Below are 25,616 nucleotides of genomic sequence, written 5' to 3'. Positions count from 1 at the left end.
TCGCTAAATTCTTGGGTCTTATGTTTGACAGAAAACTGTGCTGGTCCTCCCACGTTTCCTATCTTTCGGCTCGCTGTCTGCGATCGCTTAACACCCTCCGTGTCCTGAATGGTACCTCCTGGGGAGCGGACCGAGTGGTCCTTCTCCGCCTCTATCGCGCCTTAGTGCGCTCGAAATTGGATTATGGAAGCATAGTCTACTCCTCTGCTCGGCCGTCTATTCTTCGGCGTCTCGACTCTATCCACCACCGTGGATTCCGTTTAGTGTCTGGAGCTTTTTACACTAGCCCTGTGGAAAGCCTTTATGCTGAGACTGCTGAACCTCCGTTGTCCAATCGGCGAGCGGTCCTTCTAAGTCGTTATGCTAGCCATCTGTCTTCCATGCCTGCTAATCCAGCCCATGCCCTTTTTTTCGACGCCTCATTTGATGTAGGGTATGCTGGCCGCTCCTCCTCCCTACTACCCCTGGGAGTCCGCTTCCGTCAACTGCTCCATTCTCTTTCCTTCCGCTTTCCTAAAACCTTCTTGACAACTTGGGGTACAGCACCGCCTTGGCTCCATCCCCGGATCTGCCTGCTCCGTGACCTTTGTCGATTTCCCAAGGATGGTACCCCTACACTTGTTTATCGTCGGGCATTTGCTGCTCTATGTGCACAAATGAGGGACGCCACATTTATTTACACCGACGGCTCGAAAACATCGTTAGGTGTAGGGAGTGCCTATATTGTTGGCGACTCCCCAAATCAATTTCGGCTTCCCGACCAGTGTTCGGTGTATACTGCGGAGCTTTACGCTGTTCTCCAGGCTGTCCACTACATCCGCCGCCATCGGCGGATACAGTACGTTATCTGCTAAGATTCTCTCAGCTCTCTCCTCAGTCTCCAAGCTCTTTACCCTGTGCACCCTCTGGTCCACCGGATTCAGGACTGTCTGCGCTTGGTCCATCTGGGGGGCGTCTCGGTGGCGTTCCTCTGGCTCCCGGGAGACGCTGGTATCTGTGGGAATGAGGCGGCCGATATAGCGGCCAAGGCTGCAGTCTCTCTTCCTCGGCCAGCTATTCCGTCGCTTCCCTTCACCGATCTACGGAGCGGTTTATGTCGCAAAGTTGCTCATTTATGGCATGCACATTGGTCAACACTTCCCAATAATAAATTGCGGGAAGTGAAAGCTCTTCCTTGCGCTTGGACTTCTTCCTCCCGAACGCGTCATCGGGAGGAGGTAATTTTAACTCGACTCCGGATAGGGCACTGTCTTTTTAGCCATCGACATCTTTTAAGCGGCGATCCTCCCCCACTCTGTCCCACTGCTCTCAGCTGTGGACGGTAAGACACCTTTTAATTGAATGCCCCTATTTTAATCCGTTACACGCCCGTCTACAGCTATCGCCTGATCTATCGTCGATTTTAGCAGATGACACGCGCTCAGCCGACCGCGTTCTCCAGTTTATTAGTGCTAGTGAAATGACGTCAGTCATTTGAAGCTTTTTTTGGGGACAACCACCCCCTTTCTGTAGTGGATTTTTAAGCCTTCCTTCTGCTTTTAGTTTCTCCAATTTTATGACTTTGTTCCCATTGCTGCTGATTTTCAGTTTCGGTTTTTTTTACTGTTTCCTAAGTCACAGGCTGGGCGCTAATGACCATAGCAGTTTTGCGCCCTAAAAAAACCAAACAAAAAAAAGTTTTGTAGCATCTAGTCTTACTAAGAAGACCATAGGTGGACCAGGGGTCCCAGCTAGTGTTCAATACCTTACTTCTCCCTGCTCCTCTACTTTTAAAACTGTTACTTATTCACATCACCGTGAGGCTGGGGACACTTTGTCGTTACATGGCCTGTTTGCCCAAACTTGAAATGTTTTATGTTAGCTGCAAACACTGTCCATTTACCCTGCATTCCAGTTGACAAATTGATCTCCTCACACTCTGTAGTTAACAGCACTGCTGTGCACAAATCTGTGGGACATCCTGTCCACACACACTTTGTCATTTCTGCATGCAGTCCACTTAAAAAAGAATTGAAGACCCTCTGCTCTGCTTCTTACAAAATGTCATTGACCTCAGCATCCTACCCTAATGCATTAATTTTCCTCATCCTATCTGCAAATTTTTTCACAGTTTTTGTATTTTTCTTAATTATTGCCGCTAGTTGTTCCCTGTAGTGTTTGGCAATATTTTGCTCCATATATCTTTGAATTAACCCTTCTTTAAATTCTTGCAATGTTGTGGCTCCCTTCAGAGCTCCTGTATACCCTAAATATGTTTATACTTCCCCTGTTCGTCTCTTTGGAACAGTAAATAATACTTCATTAGACCAACCTTGCATCTGAGCCAGATATCGAAGGTGAAGACCTGCTCATTGTTGGTTTTTTTTTTATCAGGGGTAAGGAGCAATTAAACAATTAAACTTTTATCTGACAAATTTACACTCTGTTGAACGATTGTGATCGTGTCAAGTGACTAAGTTCTTTATTATCTGCTGGTAATTGTGCTACCTTCTGTAACAAAATGCATTCTGCTTCTGGTTATGGCACACCTTGTGTCTGGTTCTTTTGAAGCTTTGTCCTTGACAACAATCACTTTGAGAACTAATGTTCACAAGACAAGAAGACAAAATACATTCATTTTATTTTTATGTGTAATTATGAGCCATATTGACTCCCAGCACTGCCTAGTCGTATGGCCCTAGTGATTACATGTGTAACATTTTCCTAGAAGTGATTTCAAACATTGCACTTAGTGACCCTTGAGGTTACAATGTGCACATCTAACAGTCTCAAACTAATCATGCCTTCCATTACCTCTAAGCATAGAAATATCCACTTGTTCTCCATTTGCAATAAAATCTACTTCATAATATTCACGACTGTCAGATGTATTTTCCGTGACCAAAATATAAGGATTTTCTTTCTTTCTTTTTGGTTTTTTGATTCACTGTAACATAAGGTGTAGGTTCTAATATAGGCCTACAAAGAGATGACTAAGTTCTGACATCAGTGTTGCATGACTCTTGGATTGTCGCATGTGGAGAGTGAAATGAGATGTCAGGGCAACTGTAGATATGTTTAATTGCTTTCGTTTTTCCAGCCCTAAGCCATAGTACATCAGGAACAGCTTGGTTGAGGCTTCCAATTGCCTCTCATGTGAAATAGTAGACACCTGTCATTGCTGACAGTGCAAGGAGCAAGGCTGAATATGGGGTCACTCAATGCTACTGTCAGCGGTCTCTGGTTGCGACAGTGATGACCCCGCAGTGGTGCAGCTGATGATGGCCGTGAATTTCCTCCAGTGAGCAGACAGCTCCCTCGTGCCTCATAGCAGACTACCCTGTGTAGTTTTCAAACGGCAGACCCCATACTGCATTCTAGGATGTCACTCTGGGTGTCACAGGCTTGTGGGTGTTGTTCGCTCTGATGTTGACAGAAGAATCATTTAGTAAACGAATGGCTGGATGTTTATACATTGGACGATGTTCATTGAGGGCTTCAGGCAAATATTTTAACATGACTGTTGGCAGGTGAGGAAAGGCTCCCGAACTTCCACTAATGTACTGCAGTGTTGGCTGTTGCTATACCATGCCCAACTGACTCAACTTTGCAACATCAGTCGGTCATGTTTAGCTGTGCAGCATGTGATACTCCCACCCACCTGCGGCTGGCTCTGTTCCGGCTCAGTTCTGCTCTTGCGTTTTTTCTGACCAAATTCAGTTGACATACTACAGACAAAACCCAACAAATACTCGCACCAGAGAGCATTGAAAGGACCTACAGTCAAACAAGTGTGTCAGTGGAAAAGACAGTTATGGTGTAGAGTAATAGAAGACATTATGGTCAAATCTTTCAAGAAGTACAGCACAAATAATGCTCTGGTGTGCAGTGAAGACCATCTCTTATATGAAGAAGACAGTGGTCATGAATGAGAAGGAGAAGTTAAATTTTGATATTCAGGGGCGTTTAGGTCAGTTCGGTTTTATACACTAAGAATTTTTTTTTTAGCCTGACTTTGCAATCTAATATTAAAAATTGTAACAATGTTACTTTTTGAAAAGTGGTTAAAATGATTGTATGCTTTATGGCCCGCAGCATCTTAGTCTGTAAAATATACTGAGGGTCTCACTGAAGCCTTCACTGATCATAATTATCCTTCCAATCTTGTACAAAAACAAATCTCTCATGTCATCTTTGCAGTCTCCCATTGTCTGGCCACAGAGGAGCATTCCTCTTGTAACTCAGTACCACCGAGGACTGGGAGAACTTAATTACATTCTCCACAAGGGTTTTGACTACCTCTTGTTGTGCCCTGAAGTGAGAAATGTTCTGCCCACTATCCTTCCCACACACCCCCAGTGGTATTCCACTGTCCACCAACCTACAGAATCTACTCATCCATCCCTACACAACGCCTGCTCCCAACCAATTATCTCATGGCTCATACCCCTGTAATAGATGCAGATGCAAGACCTGTGCCATACATTCTTCCACCACCATCACAAGCATCACCTATCCCATCAAAGACAAGGTTACCCGTGAAACCAGTCATGTGATCCACAAGCTAAGCTGCAGCCACTGTGCTGCATTCTATGTAGGCATGACAACCAACACGCCATCTGTCCGCATGAATGGCCACAAAAAAAGTGGACCACGTGGTTGCTGAGAATGCTGTCGAACATTACCCTTCATTTCAATGACTGATTCACAGTCTCTGCCATATGGATCCTTCCCACTAACACTAGCTTTTCTGAATTGTGCATGTGGGAATTACATTGACGTAAGCCTCCTGGCTTCATCCTTCATTAGCCATTGTTCTCACCTATTCAGCCTTCTGTTTTATTCCAGCACCATACAGCCCTCTTTCCACCATCATACCCAGGATATTTACTTCTTTTCCGGTAGCCCCCTCCCCACCTCTCCCCTGCCCACCATGTAACCCCGATAGCTGCCATACCTTCTTTGCACCTCATCCTTACACCCTCCGCAGCAGCACTGCACTGTACATCACCACTACGCTACTATCCCTCCCCACCCCAGCCTCCTTGTTACCCCTGCCCTGTCACCACTCCCATCATGCAGTAGTGCTGCTGCTGCTCACTGTGTGGTTGTTCCAGTCGTGTGTGTGTGTGTGTGTGTGTGTGTGTGTGTGTGTGTGTGTGTGTGAGATTTTTTTGGACAAAAGACTTCTGGGCCAAAAGTTTTATTTGTGAGACTCTCTTTGTTGTGCCTATCTGCAACTTGGCATCTTTGCAATATGAAAAGTGTCAACTTTGCTTTCTCCTGCTAGTCCAGGGATTAGAATATGCTTGAGGTATCCCTGCCTGTCATAAGAGGTGACTAAAAGAAGTCTCTCACTTTTCAGCCCTATAAGTTTTATGGTTCGACCTACCACTTCCAAAATTCTACAGAAGCACGGACCATATGGGAAATGACGCGTTATGTGGTGTGTGTGTTATCCATAGTGCCCCTTGATTTGATGTCCTGAGCCTCTTGTCATGACTTTGCATCTCCACCTGCAATTCAACTATTTGGGCGAGGACACTTTTGGGGGTATGTCATCTTCTTACGTTGTCTCCTGTACTCTTTTGCCCCCATGACAGTATTAGATTCCTGTGAGCCCAATATCCAGTATGGTAGCCAGTTCGTTGGGGTGGGGCCATCATGTACCCATTTAGTGGTAGTCCCCTGACAACACAGGGCTGATGCTTGAGCTGTAAACTGCCCACATATGCCAAGGAGTAGATGCCTGTCTTCCTGGGGCATCAGGACTCCCGGCAATGGCCATCATGTCAGGTGGTTTTTGCTGTGGCTGGGTGCCACCCATGGGGGAGCCCGATTGGCGTGGGTGGTACCAGGGTGGCTGACCCACAATGAAGCGGACTAAGTCATCTCTTGCTGGTGATTGTGGCACCAGCAGTCTGTAAGAACGACAAGATCCAGTACAATGCTGACAGATATGATCCTAAATCATTTCCCTCCCTTGCTACACAATGGGAGGAACGTAGGGCTACAGAAAGAAGAGTCATATTCACCTCGGTATTTAGTCTGTAGCAGAATGGAGAGGGACTCACTCGTACCTATGAAGCCTCCATTTTTTTGTTGAACATCTTGAGGATAAGTTTGAGGAAGTGACAGCACTGGCAAAGAAGAGAAGCTTTGCAGTCTAGATTCAGACAGCATCCTCAGCCCAGTTCTGGGCATTACTCGTTTGTGACCAGCTGGGTGATATTCCTGTTTCCGTTACTCTCCATAAAAGCCCTAACGTGGTCCAGGGGATTGTTTTCTATCGCATCCTCCTCTTTGCAGTCCGACGACAAGCTCCACACCACTCTAGAATGGTGGTTCATTTTATCCGGCACATTTACAGGGGACCCAAAGAAAAAGGGTCACCACTGGTGCCCTCATCTTGGCCTTGGAGGGTGATTCATTGCCTTAGAAGGTCAAGGTGATGGTTTACTGCTGTGATATTAAACCATACATGCCTGCTCCTATGTGGTGCTCTAAGTGCTTGAAATTTGGGCATAGGTCTTCCTGTTGCACTTCCAGCACCACATGTCGAGACTGCATATGTCCACTGCATCCAGATACTTTCTCTACGCCTCCTCCCACTTGTATCAACTGCGGTGAGCAGCACTCCCCCAGCTCGCCAGACTGCACAGTACTCCAAAAGGATTGGAAAGTCATGGGAGTAGAAGACCCTGGACTATTTGACTTATCAAGAGGCTAAACGTAAATTTGAAAGATTACACCCCACTCAGTTGTCAACATGTGCTGCAGCTACATTACCATTGCCATCACAAGTACCTACTTTGGGAGCAAGGATCACCCAAACACAGGGGACATCGGTCCCCTGCCCCAAGCCGGAGAAGCAACAGCCTCCTCTCACTCATCTCCTGCAGAGGAGGTCCCTTGGGACCCTCTCTCCCAAGGTCTCCACTAATGCCACAGCGGGCACTCGCCAGTGGCTAAAGGAGCCAAAAGCTGCTGGATGAGGTGGTTCACATTCTTCCTCCATGCCTAAAGCTACTTCCGAGAAGTCCTCCCAGCAAACACCGAAAGAAGAGTGAGAGGTCAAACAAACAAAGAAGACAGCTAAGAAGAAGAACCCTCCGGTGGCCTCAACACCAACACTACGTACCAAATCTACACCTGTGGATAAGGTGGAGATCTCAGCATCTCCTGAGGACCTAGATGTCACTGATGCCTCATCCACAATAGGAATGGATACAAATGCTCAATCATTGGCAGCAGGTGACCCTGAGGTGTAACCTGCCTTCTTGCATGCTTCATACCTTCCCAGCCTTACGATAATGTCGCTCTCCAGTGGAACGGCTGTGGTTTTTTCCACCACCTGGCTGAGCTACAGCAACTATTTGGCTTTACACCTGCTTTCTGCATTGCCCTCCAGGAAACCTGGTTCCCAGTAATGCGGACCCCTATGCTTTGTGGCTGTAGGGGATATTACAAGAACTATAGTTACTATAATAGTGTCAGGTGGAGTTCGTGTCTGTCCCAAACTCAGTATGCAGTGAACCTGTGCCCCTTCAAACTGCTCTTGAAGCTGTGGCTATCAGGATAAGGATGACACCGGAAATAACTGTCTGCAACATGTATCTTCCTCCAGATGGTGCAGTACCCGTGAACACATTGGCTGCACTGATTGATCAACTCCCTAAACGTTTCCTACTTCGGAGATTTTAACGTCCATAACCCCCTTGTGGGGTTGCACTGTGCTTCCTGACCAAGGTAGAGATGTCGAAACTTTCGTGTCTCACCTCGACCTCTGCCTCTTAAATACAAGGGCCCCCCACACGTTTCAGTGTGGCTCATGGCACTTATTCGGCCACTGATTTATCCCTCTGCATCGCAGGACTTATCCTATCTGTCAACTGGAGAGTCCACGATGACTTGTATGGTAGTGACCACTTTTCCTTCTTCCTGTCACTCCCCCAGCACCATTCCCACAGACGTCTACCAAGATGGTCTTTAAACAAGGCAGACTGGGAAGCTTTCACCTCTGGTGTCACCATTGGAACTCCCCCACATGGTACCATCGATGTGGTAGTTGAGCGGGTCAGTAGAACGATTGTTTCTGTAGCAGAAAACATGACCCCTTGTTCTTTAGGGCGCCCCCAACGAAAGTCAGTACCTTTGTGGTCGCCGGAAATCGCTGAGGCTGTTAAAGAGCATCGGAGAGCTCTACAGCGACATAAGTGGCACCCTTCCCTAGAGCAACTAATAGCTTTTAAAGGGGTCCTGCCCACGTTCACCAGCTTATAAAAAGACGGAAACAGGCGTGTTGGGAGAGGTACGTCTCAACCATTGGGTGCCATACATCACCTTCCCATGTCTGGGCGAAGATCAGACATGTTTGTGGGTACCAAACCCCGACAGATGTTACTGGCATTAATGTCAATGGCGTGTTTCTACCAATCCAAAGGCAATAGCCGAGCACTTTGCTGAGCACTATGGTTGAGCCTCTGCATCAGGGAACTATCCCCCATCATTTCACACCTTCAAACGGCGAATGGAAAGGAAAGCTCTTTAGTTCAATGAATGTCACATTGAACCTATAAAGCTCCAATTACAGAGAGGGAGTTCCTCAGCGTCTTTGCACATTGCCCTGACATCTCCTGGGCCAGATCGGATCCACAGTCAGATGATCTAACATCTTTGTTCAACTACAAGTGATATCTCCTCATCATCTTGAACTATATCTGATGTGATGACGTTTTTCCATCACAGTGGCATTCCAGTGTTCAATCCCAGTAAAAACCCACTTGATGTGGATAGCTATCGCCCCATCAGCCCCACTAACATTATTTGTAAGCTGTTAGAACGTATGGTAAGTCAGCGGTTGTGTTGGGTCCTGGAGTCATGTGGCCTATTGGCTCCATGTGAGAGTGGTTTCTGCCAGGGTCACTGTACCATTGATAATCTAGTTTCCCTCGTCTGCCATCCAAACAGCCTTTTCCAGACGCCAACACCTGGTTGCCATCTTTTTTGATTTACGAAGAGCTTAAGACGTGGCCTGGTGACATCATAACCTTGTCACATTATATGAGTGGGGTCTCCGGGCCCTGCTCCCGATTTTTATCCAAAATTTCCTATCACTCCATACTTTCCATGTTCAAGTTGGTGCCTCCCACAGTTTCCCCCATATCCAGGATAATGGTGTCCTGCAGAGCTCTGTATTGTGTGTATCTGTATTTTTAGTGGCCATTAACTGTCTTGCAGCAGCTGTCAGGCCATTCGTCTCAGCTTCTGTGTATGCAGACGACTTCTGCATTTCGTACTGATCTTCCAATACTGGTGTTGCTGAGCAGCGCCTACAGGGAACCATTCACAAGGCGTAGTCATGGGCTCTAGCCCCCGGCTTCCAGTTTCCAGCTGCTGCAAAGTCATGTGTCACGCACTTCTGTCTGCATTGTACTGTTCATCTGGAATCAGAACTTCACCTTAATCATGGTCTACTCACTATAATGGAGACATATCAATTCTTACAACTGGATTTCGATGCCTGATTGATGTGGCTTCCTCATCTTTGCCAGCTGAAGCTGAAGAGCTGGCAGCACCTCAATGCCCTCTGCTGCCTGAGCAACACCAACTGGGGTGCAGATCACTCTACGCTGCTGCAGCTATACACGGCCCTTTTTCAATCCTGTCTTGACTATGGGAGTCTGGTTTATTGTTTCGCAGCACCCTCAGCATTACGTTTACTCGACCCAGAGTACTACTGTGATGATCGACTGGCAGCAGGAGGTTTCAGGATGAGTCCAGTGACCAGGCCAGAGTTCCTTCATTGAAGGTTAGGTGTGCCTAACTGCTCTCCAGTTACGTTGCACACATTCAGTTCTCCTGAGCATCCGAATTACGATCTCCTTTTCCCATCCATGGCGTTTCTCTCCTGCATCGGGGGCCCATGTCAGGGCTTAAGATTGCGGTTCACATCCGATCTCTTCTGTCTCGAGTTCTTGCTTTTACCAACTATGCTGTAGGTCCATTCATGTACACCACCATGGTGTACACTGAGGCTGAATCTTTGCCTGGTCATTTCACAGGTCCCTAAGGACTCAGTTAACCCTGCAGCTCTCTGCTGTCACTTCCTCTCGATTCTTGACATACACAGGAACCATGAAGTGGTTGGCACTGACAGCTCAATGGATGATTGTCAAGTTGGCTTCGCATATGTTCATGGAGGACATATTTAACAGCCCTCCTTGCCAGACAGCTGCAGTGTTTGGACTGCAGAGCTGGCGGCCATTTCTTGTGCTCTTGAGCACATCCATTCATGCCCTGGTGAGTTGTTTCTTCTCTTGAGCAGCCTACAAGCTATTGACCAGTCGTACCCTCACCATCCTTTGGTAGCGACCATCCAGGAGTCCATCTGTGCCCTGGAATGATCCAGTCGATCCCTGTTGTTTGTGTGGACCTCATGCCACATTGGAATCCCAGGTAATGAACTTTCCAACAGGCTGGCCAAACAGGTTACATGGAAACCACTTCTGGAGATTGGCATCCCTGTAACTGACCTGTGATCATTATTACGCCACAAGGTTTTTCAGTTTTGGGAGATGGAATGGCATAATCTCAGTATGCACAACAAACTTTTGTAGCAAAATGCAGGAAGATCTGCAGCGGATAGGCACTTGGTGCAGGGAGTGTCAACTGACCCTTAACATAGACAAATGTAATGTATTGTGAATACATAGAAAGAAGGATCCCTTATTGTATGATTATATGATAGCGGAACAAACACTGGTAGCAGTTACTTCTGTAAAATATCTGGGAGTATGCGTGCGGAACGATTTGAAGTGGAACGATCATATAAAATTAATTGTTGTTAAGGTGGGTACCAGGTCGAGATTCATTGGGAGAGTCCTTAGAAAATGTAGTCCATCAACAAAGGAGGTGGCTTACAAAACACTCGTTCGACCTATACTTGAGTATTGCTCATCAGTGTGGGATCCGTACCAGATCGGGTTGACGAAGGAGATAGAGAAGATCCAAAGAAGAGCGGCGCGTTTCGTCACAGGGTTATTTGGTAACCGTGATAGCGTTACGGAGATGTTTAACAAACTCAAGTGGCAGACTCTGCAAGAGAGGCGCTCTGCATCGCGGTGTAGCTTGCTCGCCAGGTTTCGAGAGGGTGCGTTTCTGGATGAGGTATCGAATATATTGCTTCCCCCTACTTATATACGAGGAGATCATGAATGTAAAATTAGAGAGATTAGACCGCGCACAGAGGCTTTCAGACAGTTGTTCTTCCCACGAACCATACGCGACTGGAACAGGAAAGGGAGGTAATGACAGTGGCACGTAAAGTGCCCTCCACCACACACCGTTGGGTGGCTTGCGGAGTATAAATGTAGATGTAGATGTAGAAACTGCATGTGGCTAACACCTCCCCTGTCTCGATGACCCATCTCGGTGTCACTGTGGCTCACATATTACTTGTCATGCACATCTTGCTGCACTGCCCACATCTAGCTGCACTGTGGTGGACTTTTAACGTTCCCAGCACCCTACCTTCAGTATTGGGCAACAGTGCTTCAACAGCAGATTTAGTTCTTCTTTTTATTCGTGAGGGGTGTTTTACCGTACCATCTAGGGTGAGTGTCTAGTCTTCCCCCTGAGGTCGCCACCCTCCCTCCATTTTTATTTCTGTCGCACTTTCTATGCATTTATTTGTCTTTGTGGTTGTCTTTTCCCTACATGTGTTCATCTCGCCTTGTCTTTTTGGGGTGGAAATTTTAATGTGTTGCAGAGTGGCTGGCTCATCCTCTTTTTATTATTGTGATCAGCTGACCCAGACCATATGCTCTGTGGTTTGAATACCTTCTTCTGCTTTTCCTTGTGGTATATGTTTTCCCCATTTTTTTTTGTTCCATATGTTTTATTTTTAGGTGTGGTGTTGAGTGTTTTTGTACCTTGAGCCTTGCTTGTCAAGAGAAAGGGACTGATGACTCTGCAGTTTGGTCCCTTTATACCCAAAACCAACAAACCAACCAGCCAATCAACTTTGCTCTTCATAACATTGTTACATTCCATCCAAGGTTTTCCATTACTTGATTCTATACTTGCAGGACATCAGTGCTGTAGGTGATGCGACATTGAAATTTGGGCCATAATTCTAATATTTTGCAGTTATGACCAACTGAAAGGACAGATTTTAAAGATAGGCATTCTCAGGTTGTCCGTTACTCCACTCCACTGGAGCCACATAATGCCGGAGCAACAAGTACTACACTGTTGAGTAGGTAAACTGTTTGTGAAATACTGTTTTGGTGTTGCGTTTATGTTCCGTTCATTGTGTAAGTGTGTGGTTTCTAACCTGTAACTGGAGACAGAGATCTTCTCCTTCAAATATTCTTCTGTTGCAATGCACAAATGCAGTGTAAATGAATGAAGGTCATGTTATAGTAGTAGTATAGGTCTCACTCGTTTTTTTTTTTTTTTTTTTCAAATTTACAGCTGGCATTATTAAGGTGAAGTACATTTCACTGTTCTTAACATAATTGGCATGATCAAAAGTGTAAATCAAAAATAGGTAACTTAATCTCATAATAATTCTGAAGTTGGCTAGGTTACTTATTGTCATCTTGTGGTGTGTATATGTAGCTCCAGAATATGGATACGTTAATATTGTTAAAATACAGGGTGTACATGAAGTCAAAGAACACTTTCAGTTATTTATGGCACAACAACTAAGCATTGTACAGATATACATATTGCAGTTTGAAAAGAAACTCTGAAAGTTGTTTTTTTCAAACACTCAATATGCGAACCATGAGTGACCCAGCAGACATCAGACGATAATCAAATTCTTGCCATATCCATCCCAGCATGTCTCTCGTATGCACTCCACTCTTACTGGAATGTACACTTTTCTTTGCTGGGCATAAGCAACCTGTCATAACGAATTTGTTGTGTCAGTGGTAAATAGCCTTCCTTGTTGGTGGCTTCTTACTGTACATGGTTCTAAACATCTGTTGAAGAGCTGTAGCATACTTGTTTTTGTCAAACTTCAACACACAGAAAGCTCACTCCACACCTGAACTTGCAGTGTTTGCAAGTAGTGCTATCATTGGCAAATTACCAAACTACACTGCGCTGGTATACATCAAAAAACATTTTGGGATTTCTCTTCAAAATGACATATGTATGACATCTGTACAATGCTTGGTTCTTGTGCAATAAATAATTGAAAGTTTTCCCGGACTTTATGTACTCCATGTAATACACTACTGTTTCTAGAAAGTAACACATTCAGAAGCAGTGGTCTGCACCATGCCACGATAAGAGGACTTTAGAACAGTTCAAACATAATATGTGATTTAATTGGCAGAGAAGTTGTGTGCACATAGGCCCAGTATTGGCATCTTTTGTGTGATAGGACAAGTCAGTGTTACACAGCAATGTGCCACTATTTCTTTTCAGTTTCAGAAGGTGAAATAGGTGTGTGTGTGTGTGTGTGTGTGTGTGTGTGTGTGTGTGTGTGTGTGTGTGTTTAAATGGGGCAGAATTATTGGTCATTCTGTCACATTGTGGCTCACATGAGGCAAGCTGCATCAACAGTGAGGCAGATGTGGAATCAGTGGAGACTAGATACTGGAGGACACAATGTGACCACAGTGTGAGATGACCACAATCTTGTCTGCTTGCAAGGTGTTACAAGTATTGCATAGTTTCGGAAGGTAACGCTTACAGTAAGTGGTCCAAAAAGGGCAAATAGTGCACAGAAAAGGAAAATTAACTTCGAGTAATTGGCAGGATATTAAGAGAGAAAGACTACATGATGGCAGATTGGAACAGAAATCACAAAAGGTAAGGTAGTTCCTGTGAAACAGCCACCAATGCAAGTGAGTGGAATAATGCTGGATTGGTTTTTTCAGTTTTGTAAAAGGACATATGTTTATTGAATAACACGTCCTGAATGACAGCGTATGTACCCTGTAGAGTACGTGGCTCTAACAACATAAGTTATGTGCATCTTTTGACAATATTATAGTAAAAGTAAGTAAGTAAGATAAAACTAACTACAATTCTGTCTTTATCATTGATGAAAAAGTTGAATACACACTGCTGAATTATTAAGACAATGTGGGGTATGATACTTCAGTTGAATATTGGGTAGTAATATTGACAGCATGATTCAGGATCATGTACGCAATACTGAAGTGTGTACAAAAAGAGGATTCTATGACATTTAAGTATGAAAATTAAGTTAAAGCTGTACAAAGAATACCATGTCTTGATGCACAATGAAGTCAATTTACTTGATAAACTTCATGTAAATAGGTGTGCCAGGCAGATGAAAGGAAGGTAAGACAGACAGTACTTCATTGAAACAAGCTACTTTCAAATATGAAGTCCAGTTAAAAGAAGTGTCAGAAAACATTGCTTGGCATATTCTGTATCACCCGAAATGAAAGCTCTCTTCAACATAAACTGGAAAGTGGAATTACAACTGCTGAAGGTGGTTGAGGAAAGTATTTGTGTAGGCCACATGCCATAACAAATGAAGACACGTCTCAGATTCAGGAACTCAGTTTGAGTTTCTCAAAGTAGGAATAAATCTTCAAAAGAATGTCTGTACCACAGTCTAAATCTGTCCAGAATTTGTTGCTTGTTTACGCTCGCAGCTTCAGGTGAGGTACAAATGCACAACATGGAACTTAGGTCAGTTGTCATGCAAAAGCAGACTGAGCATACAGACTGCTAAAAAAACAACACAGAAATGGCTAAAAAAGAACAACAATATGTATGTTACATGTGTTGACGTAAAACAGGTTCTACTTTGTCATACATTGGCACATTCCATGGTATTGTGCCAGAGACAGCTGACATCGTATAATTTCATGGTTCATGACTTTGGTACTTCACTAACACAGTAAATATAGGGGATGGATCTGATGCAAGATTTGGTTCAGCAAAATAGTTTCTGGTCTGATTAAATTTGTTATGCTTGAAGAAGGTATGGAATGCAAACTAATTACACTCCTGGAAATGGAAAAAAGAACACATTGACACCGGTGTGTCAGACCCACCATACTTGCTCCGGACACTGCGAGAGGGCTGTACAAGCAATGATGACACGCACGGCACAGCGGACACACCAGGAACCGCGGTGTTGGCCGTCGAATGGCGCTAGCTGCGCAGCATTTGTGCACCGCCGCCGTCAGTGTCAGCCAGTTTGCTGTGGCATACGGAGCTCCATCGCAGTCTTTAACACTGGTAGCATGCCGCGACAGCGTGGACGTGAACCGTATGTGCAGTTGACGGACTTTGAGCGAGGGCGTATAGTGGGCATGCGGGAGGCCGGGTGGACGTACCGCCGAATTGCTCAACACGTGGGGCGTGAGGTCTCCACAGTACATCGATGTTGTCGCCAGTGGTCGGCGGAAGGTGCACGTGCCTGTCGATCTGAGACCGGACCGCAGCGACGCACGGATGCACGCCAAGACCGTAGGATCTTACGCAGTGCCGTAGGGGACCGCACCACCACTTCCCAGCAAATTAGGGACACTGTTGGTCCTGGGGTATTGGCGAGGACCATTCGCAACCGTCTCCATGAAGCTGGGCTACGGTCCCGCACACCGTTAGGCCGTCTTCCGCTCACGCCCCAACACCGTGCAGCCCGCCTCCAGTGGTGTCACGACAGGCGTGAATGGAGGGACGAATGGAGACGTGTCGTCTTCAGCGATGAGAGTCGCTTCTGCCTTGGTGCCAATGATGGTCGTATGCGTGTTTGGCGCCGTGCAGGTGAGCGCCACAATCAGGACTGCATACGACCGAGGCACACAGGGCCAACACCCGGCATCATGGTGTGGGGAGCGATCTCCTACACTGGCCGTACACCACTGGTGATCGTCGAGGGGACACTGAATAGTGCACGGTACATCCAAACCGTCATCGAACCCATCGTTCTACCATTCCTAGACCGGCAAGGGAACTTGCTGTTCCAACAGGACAATGCACGTCCGCATGTATCCCGTGCCACCCAACGTGCTCTAGAAGGTGTAAGTCAACTACCCTGGCCAGCAAGATCTCCGGATCTGTCCCCCATTGAGCATGTTTGGGACTGGATGAAGCGTCGTCTCACGCGGTCTGCACGTCCAGCACGAACGCTGGTCCAACTGAGGCGCCAGGTGGAAATGGCATGGCAAGCCGTTCCACAGGACTACATCCAGCATCTCTAAGATCGTCTCCATGGGAGAATAGCAGCCTGCATTGCTGCGAAAGGTGGATATACACTGTACTAGTGCCGACATTGTGCATGCTCTGTTGCCTGTGTCTATGTGCCTGTGGTTCTGTCAGTGTGATCATGTGATGTATCTGACCCCAGGAATGTGTCAATAAAGTTTCCCCTTCCTGGGACAATGAATTCACGGTGTTCTTATTTCAATTTCCAGGAGTGTATATGGCCTGACCACCATGTTGGGCAGAACAATAACTGGAGAATTTTAGCACTTCATTTCTATCCGGTCAACTGCAAGTACTATGTAGAAAAACAAAAGGTTTTTATGTTAGAGGATTAGTTTCCTACATTGTGACAGGAACTTTGCAGTGATTGAGAAAAGAAAGCATCAAAAGTTATGGCTCCTTTAGAATGGAAGCATGTCATAGCTTAGGCCTCTGTAGAACCTTCAAAACTGACCATTCAGGAGATGATGGAAGACTTCAAGGGCATAGGATCTGTGGAGCTGGTTATCAAAACACCACATGCTTTGAAAATTACTGGTGTACTCTGGTTGGTTATGCCTTGAGGCATAAGGATGCTTCATCCATGTGGAAAACATTTCATTTTGAAACGTGGGTGTGAACATGAAGTAAAAGAAATTCTGTTGCGTTTTGCTTTTTGGTTGCTCTACAATGGATACTGAAACTTGTAAGGAGCAGAAAAGTGATCTATTGGACGTGACGAAGTACATGGAATCAAAATACAGGCATTTTATAAAAACATTATCTACCATCTGGTAATGTGCCAGCTTTGGGTCTCAACTTGATAACAAACTCATGTTCTATTATTTTAAGACCAAAGTAATCAGTTTACAATAAAAATCAGTTTGATCTGCAGTAATGCTGTATATCAGTTGCTATACACTGTTTTTCTGTTACAATATTTATTTATTTTCTAAAACCTACCCTTAGTGCAATTTTTAAAAGCACAAGCAGGTATTTTCAACAGTCGGTATCTTCAAACACATATCTGCTATTACATTATTATTAATGGTTTTTGTCGATTTCCTAAAAACTCCGAAATGTGCCCTACAGCATTATTCGTGCACGTGCTTTATTTTGCTATGATTATGTGCATCTGTCAGGTGACACAGATAGAGAAAGTGATTGATTGGTGCCTTCTTCCGATAACTAGGACACTTTCATGGGCTCAGAGACTTACGATATGCTGCTGTTAGAGAAGGAACAAGTTCATTTTAATATGAGTGATATTGTACAGCCATCTCATATGGTCCAGCTGCCTTTTTTCTATTAAGTGGTTACATAGTAGAAAATCAACAGTTGTTGATCATCTCAAAATCTGTCATTTTGATGTTTATGCTGGTACTGAAAGGAGGAACTCCATTAAAATATTCCATGGTAAAATAACATTGGAAGATCAAATTGAATTTTTTGGCCTTGTATCTGTTACCTTCATTTTGTGTGCCAGTAGGATCACTGATGATGTCAGTCCAGCTACTGACACTGAGAGCTTACTCCTTAATGAGAAATTTTATTCAAGCTATGTAATGTTAATGTTTTGAAATTGGTCCTATGATGTCTTGAGTATCAGACTAGTGACCAAATCTGATGTTGGAATGTACCTCTACAGTCCCATGCATGGGTCAAGGCCATCCACCACTGAGTATCTACCCTGTTAAAACCACCAGCTGTCTACACTAGATTTTGTCAGTCAACCAACATCTAAAAGTATGAAGTTAGGCATATATTGCAGTAGGTAATGTATACTGAAGCAAGTTGTTTAAATGGAATTTAAATGCAATGAAAACTAAATAAGGAAATATAAACACAGTGGCAAAGTTAAACTGAATGTTGTATACTGTCAATGTAAGACACAAAAGTAGAAATAGCCATACTTAAAATCATTAAATTGAATTATATAGGTTCACATAGCAAGGTTGAAGTCTTCAGACTGAGTATAATGCAGTTTAATTATGTGAATAATTAAGAATATTTGACAGATTCCCCAGTTACATAGGCTACTTTGAAATCAGAACTAAAATCTAAGTTCCAACTTTGGGTCAATATAAGTTCATCTTTCATGCTGTGTCACTGTCTGATCAAAGTTCAGCACAAAACAGAACTATCAGTTGCACAAAGTGAAAGTTCTTCAGTCACAAAAAGATACAACAATGAGAAAATGTGAAAATCCTCAAGTTTTGCTCAGTCATATCGTCCATACAATTTTAGAGAACTGAAGTGACACAACTAGTTGGCTGCCCAGAGGCTTCAGTTTAACTGCTGTCAAAACCTACGCAGACTTAACAGAAACTGTTTACCAGCCCAGACTGTGAGAAACATAAATATATTACCAAAGAAGCCATGAGGCACAGCAGCACTGTTTATTGAAAACCTCAAGAAACCATACAATGTTAGTCAGCTTCAAAGCATATTACAAAAGTAATTGAAATAACAGTGATTAAAAGTACATTGTTTTTGTTGAAACTAAACAATTTGAAATAAGAACCTTCCCATGCTGTTCACTTTGAGGCTTACCAAACATTCTAAGATTAATTTTGCATTAAATATCAGTGAAAACATGATACACTGCCATCATATGCAACTGTTAAAAAGAAGCAAATCCAAGTAAATATTTCTGTACAGACAAGTTTGTCATATCAGATGAGGGCATAATTTTATGCTCATGTACATGGTGCTTTAGGTTACTATGTAGCACATACCAAGTTTGAATTATGACCAATTGAACTCGACTCATCTTGGTCTCACTGCATAATAGTTAATTTGTCAAAAAATACCTAAACACAAATTCACTAAGGATGATTGATTTGGTTTGATTTTGGCAGGGAAACTATATCAGTTTTGATCTAACCTGACTCTGCCCGCACTAAAATAGTTCGTGCAGTATTGCTCCCTGTGTATCTAGTAAAGCCAACCAGTGTCCTTAGATAGTGCAAGGAGTCCCTTTACCAGTTCTTTGTTAGACACAATTTCTCCACTTCTAGTTGCCCCAAAATTTCTGTCTCTCTTGCTGTGCAGTGACATGCATTCGAAAATAAGTGTGATGCAGTTTCTTCACTCCCATCACAGATGCTACATTTAGGGTCTTCTTCCGTTGTACCCATGGTATGTAGGTGTTTTTTGAAATTCTCATGGCTGGTCTTCAGCCCAATCTTAAGTTTAATCTGTTTCACATTCAAGCTCTAGGATTATAGAGCTTCTTTTAAAACATGGCTTTGGCAACATTACCTTACCATGTTTTGCTTATAGACCTTGGTCCAGTATTCTATGTACTGTCGTGTAAGCCAGTTCTGTAGTTCTAGTTTGATCATAGTCATGGTGACTGTAATGACAGGTTAGGGTCCAATGAATGGAGTCTTTGCCCCCATCCTGGCCAGTCTTTTGGCTTGTTCATTGCCACCAATCCCTGAGTGGCCAATGATCCACATTAGGTTGACCCTGTTGCTTCCCCTAACTCCACCAGAGCTCTGTGACATACTACAATAATCGTAGATATAGTTGCAGGAGCTGCCAATGATTTCAAGGCTGCCTGGCTGAATAGATGTAGTGGCTACAGTCGTTGTAGCACCTACGTATATTCTCCACACATGCCCTGATATCAGTAATTTCAGCTTGGAATACCAAGGCCAGTTTTCCTAGAGAGATGATGCCCTCCAGTCTTTGCTGAATCCCATACACCACAACCCCAGCACCTTGGTCTGATTTCTATCCATATGGTGTCGAACTGGTTTTTCCCACTGCTCCCTACTTCCATTTACTATATTGTAAGGCTTGTTGAAGCAGTAAGGAGTTATTATATAGTCGGCCGGCATTTCCCCAGCCATTCCCATATTTGCTTCACTGACTATTTTAGTGTGTGTGTGTGTGTGTGTGTGTGTGTGTGTGTGTGTGTGTGTGTGTGTGTGTGTGTGTGTGTGTGTATCCCAATGAGATCCAGTTTTAACCAGTTTTGAGTCTGTATGCACCAGCTGCTGCTTTCATCTAAACCCAAAGGTGTAGTGGAGGCGTGTTCAGCATGGCTTCCATCCCTGCAGTTGGTGTGCTACTAATTCTCCCTGTTATGGCTAACCAGGCAAGTCTCTGCACCTTAGCAAGATACTTAGCTGCAACCTGATGTTCTACCTTCTTCCATGACAATGCGGCCCCGTAGGAGATTCTAAGCCAAACCATCATGTTGTATATCCAGTGCATACCTCAGGGTCTTAGGACCCAGTTTTTGCCATAAGCCCTGTTGGTACTCACTAGTGTACAATTCACCTTGGAGCAGATGATCTTAATGTGAGGGATTCATGTTACTTACCCTTAGATATTTCACTATCCTCTTCACAAGTAGGGTTTCATTGAAAAGCTTTACATTCCGACTTGAGTATTGGATATGATTCTTTGTAATTGATACAACAGTCTTCTTAGGATTAACCCTTAGGTCCTGTTTAATGCACCAATCTTGCACAATGTCAAGCACTCCTTGTGCCAAGTATTACAATGACAAGGTCATCTGATTATCCTTGCAAAAACATTGACTGGAATTTAGTTCCTAAATGAGTTCATTCACCACTAGATTCCACAATATAGCGGACAAAAATCCTGCTGGTGGACAACCTCTAGTGGTGTTCATTACCATCATTTCATTCATCATTGTGGCCTCTACCCTCCTTCCACTAAGTGTGGCCCTAGTTCACCCAGATATAGTGGTCAGTAGATCATGTACCTCTGCTGCCCTTACCATGGAATCGAAGGTTGAATTACTAAAAGCCCCCTCGATGTCCTGGAAGATGCAGAGGGCTATTTCTTGAAAGCAAAGTGCTTTCTCCACCCTCCCAGCAAATTGACAGAGAGTGGTCTCACATAGTATACCTGGTTGATATGTGTGTTGGTTTGTATGTAGAGGAGCCCTATTTAGCCTCCTTTCCCCAACATGTACATTAACCAGACTGATTGGTCTCATATCCTTGGCCTTGGTATGATCAATTCTCCCTGAATTTGGAATAAAGACAACCTTCACTGCCCTCCAGGCATTGGGAATGACTCCCACTGCTGGGCTAACCCTGAATAACCTGCTAAGGACTCATAAGATTCTCTCCTGCTTGTTTCAAGAGAGCTGGAAAGATTCCATCTGGGGCAGGTAACTTGACCACTTAGAATGTTCCTGCTGCCCTTTGGATTTTACTGAAATTGACACACTCCTTGGCCGATTCCCCATCCTCTCTTTGAGTGCCTGAGAACCATTGTCTTTCAGGGATCATGTTCTGATCTACATTATTGGCCAGAGCATATTGAGGAAAGTAAGTTTTGCAGAGCAGTTCCAGTGTCTCATGTGCTGTCTTTGTATATTCTCCTCCTCCTCCTCCTCCTTCCTCAATATACCTTCTGTATTACTTGGTACTCTAGTGAAGATTTTGTGAAGCCTGGCTTGAGATAAGCACATCCACATGCTGGTCACATTAGACCCTTATGAAATATTCTGAGATAAATATTACATTAAATATAAGTGAAAACATGATTAACTGCCATCATATGCAACTGTTACAGTAAGTAAATACAAGGGAATATTTCTATACAGACAAATGTGTCATATCAGGTCAGATTGTAATTTCCTGCTCATTTCCATGGTGCTTTAGGTTACTATGTAGCACATACCAAGTTTGAATTACAACCAGTTGAAGTGGACATATCTTGATCACACTGCATAATAGTTAATTTGTCAAAAAAGTACTTAAGACACATTCACTAAGGATAAAGAGTGTAAAATATGCTGCCTTTTTGTGTATGTAAGTGTGGAGTATATCTAACTCTGGTCAAATTGAGAAGTTTTAGTCAAATTTTAGATACCCTGGATCCAGTGGAGTTCCAGACAAAATATGTATTCACTGTACAGTTTGATGTATTGTTTATGCTTATGGCATTTATGGCTTACCAGTAGTACAATTTAGCGTTATTGTAATCAGTGTTTATAAAAATTTATTAATGAAAAACTAGTCAGAGCTATATTTAACTCCTGCAGTTGAGATGCATAATTTGATATAGTAGTGTTGAATTCAATTTTAGTGTTTTTCTATGTAATATTTGTGAATAATATTTTATAGCTGGAAAGTGACAAATTAGCAGTTGGCTATGAATGTGATTTTTTGAGAGAACAGTCAGCAGAGTTAGAATATTTGATTTGTTGAATCCTTTGTTTATTGCTGTTCCTCGCTTAGTTTGACCACATTCATCTTTTGGTCGTCAGTGTGTTTATGAGTATATTTAAATCTGTGACCAAAATTCTACTTGCTATCATGGCATTGACCTTGGAAAAGTCCTAAAATTCCTAAAAGATACTAGTGCAAAAGTTGTATGAATGTGAATTTAAATATTGCCTTACAGTCATCAGCTTATTCTCACAGAAAAGTATTCCCAATGGATAGCAGGTTATTGGCATTTCTCTTGGCTTGGGAGGAACATAGTTCACCAGAGAAAAATATTAAATGTATATTTGTTTCTGTTTCAATGTTAAATGAGAAATATTCAGTGTCAATCAGTTGGATTTAGATCCAGGCTATGGCTTAGCACTCAACAAGTTCGTTTCTGGTCTGAAAGGAATTTTTTAGAAAATAATCAGAGGTGTGTTTTGAATCATTGACCTGCTGAAATATACAATTATGTGACATATTCTTTTTCCTACATGGAATCATATTCTTTTCTAAAATGTGACTACAGGAAACATCCCCACACCATGACACTTCCACTACCAAGCTTAGTGATCTATACCTCATCCTTGTTTTGCTCCTTCAGCTTTTTTGTTTTGTATATAGGGCAAGTAACTATTGCCACCTAGAATAACTGCGAAAGTATTAGAGTAGCTGAAACGTTTGTGGGACAAATGTTATATGGGACAACGAGGGCCATAATATGACGTTGGTGTTTTGTTGCTAGATGGGTTTGCATCAGATATGAAGGTCAACTTAGTTTTTGTTTTTCATTTTTTTAATGGGATGCTATAGTTTAGTACTCATTTTCTGATAGCGGCTATCAAGAGGAATCAAATCGTGCATTATAGTAAGGTCTGTGAAGGTCAAAGGAGGTCAAGAAGGTGGCATGAACGTCCACTTACAGATGATGTTCGAAGTGATGACCATTTAATGCCGTGCTGCGACCATCTTATCATGCATTGAGTGGTATTCCTTATCACATTGGCACTTATCGAAGCACACAATTCTCTCTCATAACTCGTGCAAATAGTAAATATTTGTCAAATAGGCCATATCCATCTAATGTGTCATTGATGTGTAAACGCCATTCGACAGTTTTGCAATACAACACTAACAGGAACAGAAAGACTAGTATCATCAAATCAAGTGAATGTGAATGATGTAGTCCTCTGAAGAATATTGATATGCTTCTCATTTACAGATAAGACCAACAAAATTCAGTGAGAGCTGGTACTGTTGTACTGCGGTTAGGGATTCTAGTGCTAGTTTGCATCAAATTGCAAGGGAATTTGGCATGAGCCAGAGTACTGTTGTTCGTGTTCTGCATCACCATAAATATCATCCGTGCAATATCAGGCTTCACCAAGAATTAACTGGTACGGATTGTATGCATCGCATTAAATTCTGCTGATGGCTCAACTTCAGATTGAGGGAGGACACATCTATTAATTTATTTAGTGTCGAGGCTTCATTCGTGAACCATGGAAATACCAATTTGCATAATATGGATTATTTGGCAACTGAAAATCCATGTTAATTGCTGCAAGTTACACACCAAAAACTGTGGTCAGTGATGGTATAGTGTGGGATTCTGGAAGACATAATTACAGGTTCCTATTTTATCAAAGGCAGTCTTAGTAGTAGGAAGTACACCAATTTCCTGCAAGAAACATTAGGCCTGTTATTGGAAGAAATACTTTTAAGAACAAGGAACAGAATGTGGTATCAATACAATGGGTGTCTGGCACATTTTTTGCTGATGGCTAGAAGTGAGTTGCAGAGAGAATTCCCAAATCATTGGACATGGAGGTGATATCGTGGGTGGGTGGTTTGCCAGATTTGATGCCTCTGGATTATTTCTTGTGGGTATACATAAAAGACATTGTTTATAAAGACATTCCAACTACACCTGAAGATACGCGAGAGATAATTGTCGGTGCATGTGCTTCAATATGTGCCAAGGTGATACGGAATACCACTGAATCCATGATAAGAGGATCGCAGCACTATATTGATACCAATGATCATCACTTTGAGCACCTTCTGTAAATGGACGTTAATGCCACCTTCATTGACCTTCAAAGACCTTACTGTTACTCATCATTGGATTTGGCTCCATAGCCGCTATCAGAAAATATGTAACAAACTATAGCATCCCATTAAAAAAAAAGTTTACCTTTATATCTCTGAAGCAACAAGAAACCGCCATATTATGGCCCCTGTTGTATCATGCAACTTTTTTCCCACAAACTTCTCAACTCCTACCATACTTCCAGAGTTATTCTTGGTGCCAATTCTTACTGAATCATCCAGTATACTGGACACCATCAGAAAATAAATGTTAAATTAATTTTTGTTTTTACATGAAATCTTACACTTATCTTTGGCATTCTAAGTTGGAGGTTTCCTTGCAAACTCTATCCTGTCCTTATTTTTTGAATTTATGAGTGGGTTTATGTCATTTATCATGTAAATCATCCGTTACTTACTGACTTTTTACAGTAGATGTGCATTGGCTCAGTCCATTATGTTGCTTCCTATCATCCCTGACTTGTTGAGATGTTTTTCACTTGGAGCAGCAGCTGATTTCTTACAAATCATTCTGCCCTTCCTACTTGTCCTTCAACAATGACCTGACCTTGGCTTACTGGCTACTGCTATTTCCAAATTCTGGCCGCTGACTGTGCACACTTCTTAGTGATTGTGATATGCCATAGTCTTTAACAGTGATAGATTGCTACGCCCCAATCTTGAAGTCATGCAAAACAGCTTGTCTCACATCAATCAAGTGTTTCATTTTGCTGTACTTTTAGTTCTCTACAAGTAAACAACCACTGAGTGAATACATGAGTCACAGTAGTTAATGAATACCATGTCATCAAGGCAAGCTACATACTTTTGAGCTAAAGAAACACATACTCACATTGTTGTATGATCTTGCTCTTTCACTAGATATGTAACCCCAGCAGCATGAAGCTCTTGATGGAGTGACACATACATGTTGCTCTTTTTTGACTGCATGCAAGCAGTACTGACGGCATAACACAACTGCAAAACATTTCTGAGCACTGCTGTAGCATAACAAAACACCCCAAATACTTTTCCCTGCATATTTGCAGAGACTCTTTGACCTCCTTGCTGTAATGTGTTTGCAGTACATATACAATTGCTGCGCTTTATTGAGATGGTACTAGAAATGTGGAACAGTATAATTTTTTTTCCCTT

The 25,616-nt window shown here is 43.2% G+C and overlaps 1 protein-coding gene across 11 annotated transcripts in view; it reads left to right on the top strand.

Moving 5' to 3' along the window:
• LOC126213566 (zinc finger protein 99-like) overlaps positions 1-25,616 on the top strand; it is a 599,001-nt gene that overhangs the window by 417,128 nt on the left and 156,257 nt on the right. Inside the window, exon 1 of one of the 11 annotated variants that reach the window (XM_049941411.1) lies at positions 13,483-13,809. The exons of the other annotated variants lie outside the window; for them this stretch is intronic. The gene's annotated coding sequence lies outside the window, so the exon portion shown is untranslated. Of the gene's footprint in view, positions 1-13,482; positions 13,810-25,616 lie in introns of those variants that run through there. 11 annotated transcript variants of the gene reach the window in all.

This window comes from Schistocerca nitens, chromosome 11 (assembly GCF_023898315.1).
Source record: "Schistocerca nitens isolate TAMUIC-IGC-003100 chromosome 11, iqSchNite1.1, whole genome shotgun sequence".
NCBI lineage: Eukaryota > Metazoa > Arthropoda > Insecta > Orthoptera > Acrididae > Schistocerca > Schistocerca nitens.
Note: the sequence above shows the minus strand (reverse complement) of the source record. Positions and strands in the feature narration are given on the sequence as shown.